Source organism: Medicago sativa, chromosome 5 (genome assembly GCF_051527215.1).
Source record: "Medicago sativa cultivar Bolivia chromosome 5, Bolivia_mono, whole genome shotgun sequence".
Lineage (NCBI taxonomy): Eukaryota > Viridiplantae > Streptophyta > Magnoliopsida > Fabales > Fabaceae > Medicago > Medicago sativa.
Window position 1 is genome coordinate 11,411,508 of NC_140753.1, and position 10,253 is coordinate 11,421,760.

General features: G+C 37.1%; 1 pseudogene; it reads right to left on the reverse strand.

Annotated features, from left to right (window-relative positions):
• Positions 1–295: 295 nt before the first annotated feature.
• LOC146920009 (protein FAR1-RELATED SEQUENCE 5-like) lies at positions 296–1,787 on the reverse strand (annotated as a pseudogene).
• Between the last annotated feature and the right edge of the window lie 8,466 nt (positions 1,788–10,253).

A 10,253-nucleotide genomic window follows, 5' to 3' on the forward strand; every position in this document is an offset into this window, starting at 1 on the left:
TCAGTTTAACATCATTTGCCTCAATGACTTTTAATGCATGACAACAGAGTATGCCAAAAGTCTCAAATTTTTTACAAGTACATGATATAGAGAAAGTTGTTGGATCAAATAGTACTGTCCACTCTCCTTCCACTTTAAACACGGTGATAACATATTCAAATGGAAGTTGAGACAAATTCTCACTTTTTTTGCTAGCAGCTAAGAATACGGAAAACTCATCATTGAACATATCAAAGATTTTATGTGTGTACACTTGTGTGAGTTGCATTAGAATCGGTGAATGTTGATATCTCATCCTTGGTAGTTTATGTCGAGACTCATACTCACATACTAACTCGTTGTATCGTTTCTCCTCAACAACTTTCTCAAAGTGTTGGAAGAATTGAATGACACTGATACCAGGTCTCATACAAGCCTTAAAACTGGAATTTAAACTCTCACTAAGTTGAGTGCTTCGCATTCCAAGAGTGATAGCTTTCTTCATGTGACATGATGCCCATTTTTGCTTGATACCATACATTGATTTCACCCAATTGTTATCAAATAGATCAAATTTTGCAACCAACTTGCTCCGAGCTGCTTCAAACATCACCTCTTGATCGTATTCATACATACACTTCTTAAAGTCAGTTAGGAAATCACTTCCCCCTTTCATCAAGCTACCTAGGTGTTTGATCCCATTTTGCATCAAATGCCATGTACATAACCCATGTCGAGTCTCTGGCATCACCTCAACTAGTGCTTTAGCCATTGCTTGGGCTTGATCAGTGAACAAGGTTTGAGGCTTTTTATTTCCATGTGCTTCAAGAAATGTTTCAAATAACCATTTGAATGAGTCAGCGGTTTCATCATATAGTAGTGCAGCCCCAAAAAGGATTGTGCCTCTATAATGGTTAAAGCCTGAAAATAATGCAAGTGGTCGATTAGCACGGTTGGTGCAATATGTTGTATCCAAAGAAACTACATCACCGAAATATCCATAATCCAATATCATTCTTGCATCAGCCCAAAATATGTTTGTGATTTGTTCATCACAATCCATTTGATATGCGTGGTAAAATGATGGATTGTCCAACATCTGGTGTTGAAAATACTGCATAAGACTACCAACTTCCCCATACACCATGCTACGTTGTCTTCTTGCTTTAAGATAGTTTTTGACATCCAATCGTGTAAATCCGAGATTAGCTCTACCTCCTGCCTGTGTGCTCATAAGTTGAAATGAAGACTTTTGCATTAGTCCAGAGTCCTCTGCCATTTCGATCTCATAGGCTTGAACTTCCGATATTTTACGATGTGATGCTAGCATGTGTGTTGTTTCTGTGTGTTGTAAAAGATGGTTGTGGGTTTCCTCAAACTCTTGTATTACATACTTCCCATCTCTTAGACGGAATGAAATTCTTACTGGACACCCTGATCTTGTATCAGCCCTAGGCTTTTTAACCAAAAAGGATCTTTTGTCTTTCAACCTACTGCCCTCCTTGGAACAAACAAATCTGCCGGATGTAATCAAGCCATCTACCTTTCGTTTGTTCAAGTAATCATTTCTAACTCCAAAACCACATTTCTTACCATATTCAACCCAAAATTGCCAAGTCGTATCTACGCTATCAAATTCCAAACCAACACTCGGTTTCACATTAAGTGCCATTGTTTTCCAAATCTACCAGGTATAGTATAAACGTAAATCAAAGTTACAAACATATCAAAGCTACAAATAAGAAATATGCCAGGAAAGATGCTATATACATGTTAAATAATAAGAACTCTCAATCATTCTGTCAAAAAAAAAAGAACTCTCAATCATTTACACAAAATGCAATGTCAATATTAATTTCTTAAAGCACAATCAACTTAAGAAAGAAAAATGGTTCATTTGTCAAAAAAAAAGGTTTTTAAGGGTTTTTGTACAAATTTCGGAAAAGTAAATAATACAAGAAATTACAACAAAACAATGGCAAAGAGGATAGAAAGTGAAGAGAATAAAGGAAAGAGGTACCGATTTGAGAATGGAATCGAGCAATTTTTCTTGTGTGTTTATGTACCCATTGGCGCCAAACTTTCACCCCCAATATGTCTTTCCTCTGTTATGTACTAGAAGACAACATGTTGGCTTAGCTGGAGTGACTTTATAATACTTTTTTTAAAAAGATTATTTCCAAAAGTTGAAACGACGTCGTTTTATATAACAGTGTGAAACTTGGGGATTTTGCTACAGCAGCAAATCCCATCCCCAAATTACATGGATATCTCAAAACTCTGCCAATGTCATGAATATTAGAATAGTAGCAGCTGCAAATGACATAATGCATTTCTAATGTTAGTTTTTCTCTCCTGAAATGTCAATTTCTTGAAGAAATTTAACAAGTGCTTTGAGAGCAACATCAGCATCCTCACTTCTCAACAAATGCTCTGCCACTAGAGCAGGGGTGAGAGAGATAGAGTTTAGGGTTTTATATATTCAACGTTTTCTTGAAAAGAGGGTTTATGAATTTCTTTAGATTCTTGGATCCAAGAAAATCAAGAGAACAACCTTTTTCTAGGATTATTTTTTTTTCCCTTCATTATTATACCCTTATTTAATAAATTTCATTCAACTTAACTACTCCACTAACTACAATTAATAAGGGTATTTTAGTAAATGATATTACATTTATTATTGAAATTAACACAATTAATCATTTCTTTAATAATCGTGCACAAATCTTAAACAATTAGTATAATTTAGAGACAGAGCGGGGAGTAAATAATCATAGATAGGTGGTCTAATGAAGTGAGGAAATCAAGGTTGAGATTGTATCGACTTTTGTTTTTTTGAGAGGTTTTAGTTGAGATCGTAAATGTTTTGGACCAATTAGTTAGGACTAGTGAGTCAATTATTTAAAATAGAAATGTGCATGTTATTAGTCTCGCTTTTTTTTTTTGTTGAGATTTGAACCCCGGACCTTGCATATATTATGCATTGTTCCTATTAACTGAGTTAAGCTCACGAGAACAGTCTCGCGTCTTTTAAACATTCTCACATATAGTAATTTTTATATATGAATATTTAATTTGTATATCAGTTTTGTACAAATTACAACAAGTTAAAGTACATATTAGTGGACATATTTATGGATTCTTTTTAGTTTAGTACAATTGGAGTCATTGAATCCTTAATAGATACTTTTATTTAAAGACATATGATCACCATAGCTTTCATATATTTGAAGAGATGATCACTAGCTTCATATATGAAATCACACACAAATAAAACAATGTCTCTTCTTATCCTCGAGACTAATCTACTCGAGATAATTAAGAACATGTCATTTTTTAGGATAAAAATACATACCATTTAGTTATTAAAAAAATACACATTATTTAATCAATAGTGTGCTCAAATGATCGTGATCACTCAAAATTCTCTCGACATTAATTTTCTTTTAATAAGTTAACCATTAATTTTGCATTAACTAACCAATTAACCGAGCAATTGTACTTAAAAAGATAACAAGTTCTTTTCTAAATGATGAATTTTTCAGAACAACATGAATTTGACTCCTAATAGAATAATTTATTGATCAAACTTAAGTATTTACATATTTCTCGAAGATTTTGAAGAGGAGATTATAAAAGTTGCATGCAAACATCCGGCCATTCAATATTTAACTTTGTTTGAATGGATAGATTGATCATCTATCGACCATAGAAAAATTATATCATTTGCCCACCATAAACGACACCATTGTTTGCCTACTTTTCTTTTTTCTCTTATTTTTTTTTTTTCCTTTTTTCAATGGAGCATTTTGATGACCGAAGAGCACGATGTCATAAAATATATTATACAGCTCTTCAAATTCAATGCAATCGCCATTTGATTCTCTTTTATATATTTTTATGATATGTTTGGCCGCTAACATTATATTTTTTTTTAATTTTTGGCCGCTAACATTATTAATAATACAGAAATACTCCATTGGACCACCTTGTCAAAAAAATAAAAAATAATATTCCGTTCGACTTAAGAGAAAATACATGTAGCTAGTCCAAATGTAGGCCATGTGCATTTACTATTTTTGTTTTGGGTTAATTAAGTTTTTAATCCCTATAAATATTCACAGTTTTGTTTTTAGTCCCTACAAAATAAAATCACACTTTTTAGTCCCTGTGACATTTTTCTTAAGCATTTTAGGGACTAAAAATGTTGATGGAAAATTTTATAGGGACTAAAAATGTTGATGGAAAATTTTATAGGGACTAAAAAGTGTGATTTTATTTTGTAGGGACTAAAAACAAAATTCTGAATATTTATAGGGACTATTTACTTAATTAACCCTTTTGTTTATATGCAAGCCTAGACGAGTAAATGAAAAGGACATGATAACAAACCACTTCTTAGGTTTTCTAAGTGCAGCCTCGTCGGTAAAATATTGAAAGAGCATTTGATATGTTGAAGAGTGATTTGAGATAAATGTTTGGTGACTTAATTGCATGTTTGATTCCTTATGTTTATTTTAGGTTTCAAGTTGGTTATGTTATTCTTTGTGGGGGAGTGAAGATTGTGATTGGGTGTTTAGAGCTTCGGAAGGTAGTAGTGGTGTCCTGGTGGGATTCTTTCGATTTGGAGGAAATCTTTTGCTAATTTGGTTCTTTCCTTCCAAGGAGAAGGGTATGTTGGTGTTATTTTGGAGTGTGGGGTGGAGAAAATCCGGTGTGTTGTTATTAATATATATTCCAAATGTGATTTATCGGCAAAGAGAAGATTATGGGAGAATCTTGTGGAGGAGCGTCATACTAGAGGAGGAGGTGTGTGGTGTGTTCTTGGCGATTTTAATGTGGTGAGAAGAAGGGATGAAAGAAGAGGGGTTAATGTCGAAGCCTCAACGACGCAAATATTGGAGATGTTTTTATTTAATTCTTTTCTAGGCGACATGAAGTTGGAAGATCTAAATGTTTTGGGTCGTCGGTTTACTTGGTTCCATCCTAACGGAAGATCGATGAGTAGGATTGATAGGATGCTTGTCTCGGAGGAGTGGGCCCAAGTGTGGGGGGAGAATGCTCTTTGGGTGTTGCCAAGGGATGTCTCCGATCATTGCCCTTTGGTGCTAAAAAATGGAGGTTGGAATTGAGGGCCTACACCTTTCTGTTTCAATAACTTTTGGCTCCAAAATAGAGACTTTAAAGGGGTTGTTGAGGCGGCTTGGAGGAATCAAAATATATCCGGATGGATGTCCTTTGTCCTAAAAGATAAGTTGAAAGGCCTTAAAGCAATTCTTAAGGAGTGGAGCAAAGAGGAGTATGGAGGGATGGAAGATAGGGTGGCGAACTTGGTGGGCGAGATCAAAGCTCTTGACGAAAAAGGGGAGGAAGGCAATTTGTCCGACCAAGAGGTAGATCTCCGGAAAGCGAAATTTGATGATTTATGGAAAATTCTTAAGGCTAAAGATGCCTTGGTAGCTCAAAGATCGAGATCGAGGTGGATGAAGGAGGGAGATGCTAACTCAAAGTTTTTTCATAAATGCATCAAGTTAAGGAAGAGTAGGAACTCTATAAAGGCTCTCAAGGAGAACGATGAGTGGTTAGTATCTCCTTTCGAAATTCGTCAAAAGGTGGTTAATTATTATACGAATCTTTTTGCGGAGGATAGGAGGGGAAGACCCAAGTTGGAGGGGGTAGAATTTGCTAGATTAGTCGACGCCGATAATGATCTTTTGGTGGCTCCTTTCTCCTTATTGGAAATTGAGGCGGTGGTTAGAGAGAGTGATGGCGGTAAAAGTCCGGGTCCGGATGGGTTCAATTTCTCCTTCATCAAAGAATTTTGGTACTTAATCAAAGATGAGGTGAGAATCATGTTTGATCAATTTCATGCAAATGAAGTGGTACCGAAGTGTTTGTTGGCGTTTTTTGTCACTCTAATCCCGAAAGTGTCATCCCCGTTGGAGTTGAAGGATTTTTGGCCAATTTCCTTGCTTGGATGTTTATATAAATTATTAGCCAAGGTTTTGGCTAGGAGATTAGCAAAGGTAATGGATTCTATCATCTCCACATCTCAACCGGCTTTTCTAAAAGGTAGACATTTGGTGGATGGAGTGTTAGTGGTGAATGAGTTGGTGGATTATGCAAAGAAGATGAAGAAAGAATGCATCATTTTCAAGGTTGATTTTGAGAAAGCATATGATTCGGTGGATTGGGGTTTTTTGGAGTATATGATGAGGAGGGTTGGTATGTGCGATAAGTGGGTGAATTGGATGAAGGTTTGTCTTTTTGGTGGGAGCATATCGATTCTTGTAAACGGTAGTCCGACAGAAGAGATTTGTATTCATAAGGGACTAAAGCAAGGGGACCCCCTAGCACCGTTTTTGTTTTTATTGGTAGCGGAAGGTTTTAGTGGGTTGATGAGAAATGCGGTGAATCGTAATTTGTTTGAGGGCTTCGCTTTTGGAAATAGTGGGTTGGTGGTTTCACACTTACAATACGCTGACGATACTCTTTGCATTGGGAAACCAACAGTGGATAATCTTTGGGCGATGAAATATCTCCTAAGAGGGTTCGAGATGGTGTCGGGTCTTAAGATTAATTTCTTTAAGAGCTCGTTGATAGGTGTTAACGTGGCAAATGAGTTTATGCATATGGCTTGTAATTTTTTGAATTGTAGTGAAGGGAGGATCCCTTTCAAGTATCTAGGCCTTCCGGTGGGTGCAAATCCTAGAAGTATGTCTACTTGGGAGCCGTTGGTGGAGAAATTAAGTGGCCAATTAAACACTTGGGGTCATAAGTACATAAGTTTTGGTGGAGGAATTGTTCTCTTAAACTCGGTCCTTAATGCAATCCCCATTTTTTATTTGTCCTTTTTAAGGATGCCGGCTCAAGTTTGGAAGAAGATTGTTCGTATTCAAAGAGAATTTTTATGGGGAGGAGTGGGAGGTGGAAAGAAGATTTGTTGGGTGAAATGGGAGTCCGTTTGTCAAAGCAAAATGAATGGGGTTTTGGGGGTTAGAGACGTCCGGCTCATGAATGTTAGTCTTTTGGGCAAATGGCGGTGGAGATTGTTAAACGGGAATATGGCTTTATGGAAGGATGTGTTGAAGGCGAAATATGGTACTTGTGTGGGGAATTTGATGGCGGGAGGTTTTAATGGGAGGATGAGATTGGCTTCTACTTGGTGGAAGGAGGTGGTTAAGCTAGGGGAAATAGGTGAGCTTAGTTGGTTTAACTCGGAAGTGGAGAGGAAAGTTGGTAACGGGCTATCTTCTAGCTTTTAGAACGATACTTGGAGAGGAGCTATTTGTTTTCGGGCTAAGTATCCTAGGCTTTACACTATTTCAGATCAAAAGGAGTCGTTGGTGGGGGAGGTGGGGTTGGTGTCGGGGCTTTCCACGGTGTGGAATTTTGTTTGGAGAAGAAATCTTTTTATGTGGGAAGAGGAGGTGCTTTTAAGTCTTATGGAGGATTTGGAAGGCGTGAGATTATCAAATCAAGCGGATGTTTGGAGATGGAAGTTAGAAGAGATGGGGGTGTTCTCGGTGAGTTCGGCCTATAATGTAACACCCCGTTTTCCCAACATAAAAATTTCATTTAAAATCAGAGTATTTTGATCACAACGGAATGTCACATACTTCATTTAAATCATAAAACGGATAATAATAATTATCTTTTCAATTCAACATCATGAAAATCTTAAAATTGTTGCAGCGGAAAATAGTTCAACATCTAAAAGTCTTGGCACGCAGGCCTTATTGGTAAATCTCATAAATTAGTTCATAAAAGAGACACGTAAGGAATAGAAGTAAAAGCAAGCCCCCATCCCGTTACGTATCAGAGCACCTAGACACCAACTGAGAGTCCACTCATGAACGCCTCTAATCTTTATTACCTGCACATTACCCACGGTCGAGGCAACATATACGCAGAAGGGGTGAGATTTCATAGTCAATACATTAAGCATATAATCCAATAAAATGCATTTAACAACTTAAACATTAATAACATGTCAACAATTAACAATCAGTATATATTTCATTTCATAACAAATACAATCATCAAATATCATTACTAATTTTCATCACAATCATAATCAACTTAACACTCAGCTTGACGACACAACTCATCTTTGACCATGCAACTCTATCAACTCAACAACAACTCGACAACACAACTCATCTTAGACCATGCAACTCTATCAACTCAACAACAACTTGACAACTTAACATCATGAACTTCTTGATATGCAAATGCATGTGGTACCAATCAACAACAAATGAGCATAATAGGCTCTTCAACGTGTGAGCACAAAGGCTGCCGGGCCTAAAGCCCCCAACTTTAATGAGCACAAAGGCTGCCGGGCCTAAAGCCCCCAACTTTAATGAGCACAAAGGCTGCCGGGCCTAAAGCCCCCAACTTTAATGAGCACAAAGGCTGCCGGGCCTAAAGCCCCCAACTTTAATGAGTATGCAATGGACTCAAACTTCCAGCAACTTAGACGACATCATGAACGACTCATACGACTCATAATCATGGACAACTTCTTAATTTCTTGCAACATAGACCGACTCATGCAATCTCAAGACATTAAAGGTCAGCAGCAATGAACAGCAACAGATTTACAACATATAACAGTGTTGGAATATCTCAACATCATTTAAGGAATGGATTACATCAACATAATATCATAAAAACATCATAACATTATTCATGCAACATTACTAATCATTTCAGTCATATAAACAGACTTCTGTAACATCTGGAAACATTCTAAATCACCCCCATTCTTACTTCTAAGGTCAGCTCAAGACTATACGTGCGAAAGGATCGCATCGGGACAATTTTGGGCAACTAACAGCCTAACTCGCAGTTGCGAGTAACTTCACTCGCAATGGCGAGCAAAGTGTGCATTCTGGGTTCCTACGTATTTACTCGCAGTGGCGAGTTATTCTGCTCGCAGTTGCGAGCTCACAGGTCACTCGCAGTTGCGAGTTGTGTTGCTCGCAGTTGCGAGTTCTGGGTTCTAGCTCGCAGATGCGAGTGTTCTTGCTCGCAGGTGCGAGCGATGAATGTCAGTACGGCCAGAAACCTAAAAATCACAACTTTTCACCTATATTCATGATTCCTTCATCCAAATAGCATCTAATTATCATCTTAAGTCATATCTAAGGTCTGTACACTAATTTTGCATCAATCTAACATCTGTTCTTGATTCATTCATCAAAATTGATCCTAAACCTAATTCTCAATTCTCACCAAAACTTAACCTAATCATGCTAAATTCATCCTATAGAATTATACCCTTAATAATATTGAAAATTAGTCTCACCCTTACCTGATAATAGCAGAATCGCAGCTCTCCTTGGTTCTTCTCTCTTTCTGACTTTTTCTCCAAAAACGTACGTACTACTTTTCTTAACTTATGTCTGTCTATTTATCTTTCCTAATTACTCTTATCACTACTAATTGCTCATCTCACCACACAGCCCAATTTTTAATATTTTTATTTTATTTGTCAAATCTTATTTTATTTAATAATAAAATAAGTCATAACAACCTAGCAACTTCACCACAACAAAATACTCCACATTATGCAGTTATAAATCATGTAACCCACTCAACTTCATGAATCATAAAATTCACACATATCAATCATGAAAATCACGTAAATCATATATATAAATATATTTTTAAATAATCGAATAATTAAGACGGGCGTTACAACTCTCCCCAACTTATAGAATTTTCGTCCTCGAAAATTTACCTCAAGCAAACAACTCTGGATAAGACTCCATCATCTTACTCTCTAGCTCCCATGTCAGGCTTTCACCAGTCGTTCCACTCCAAACAACTCTCACTAGAGGTATCTCCTTGCCTCTCAACGTCTTCATCTTGCGATCATCAATCCTCAAGGGTAAGGTCTCCACCGTAAGGTTGTCTCTAACTTGCACATCATCACTCTGAATCACATGGGACGGGTCTGGAACATACTTCCTCAATTGCGACACATGGAATACATCATGCAAATTTGATAAATGCGGTGGTAAGCCAACTCTGTAAGCCACCGTGCCAATTCTCTCAGATATCTGATAAGGACCAATAAACTTTGGAGTCAACTTCTTTGACTTCAATGCACGACCAACACCGGTCGTTGGAGTAACTCTCAAGAACACATGGTCTCCCTCTTGAAACTCTAGGTCTTTTTTACGCTTATCATGGTAACTCTTCTGTCGACTCTGCGACGCTTTCATCTTCTCTTGAATCATTTTCACCTTCTCGGTAGTCTGTTG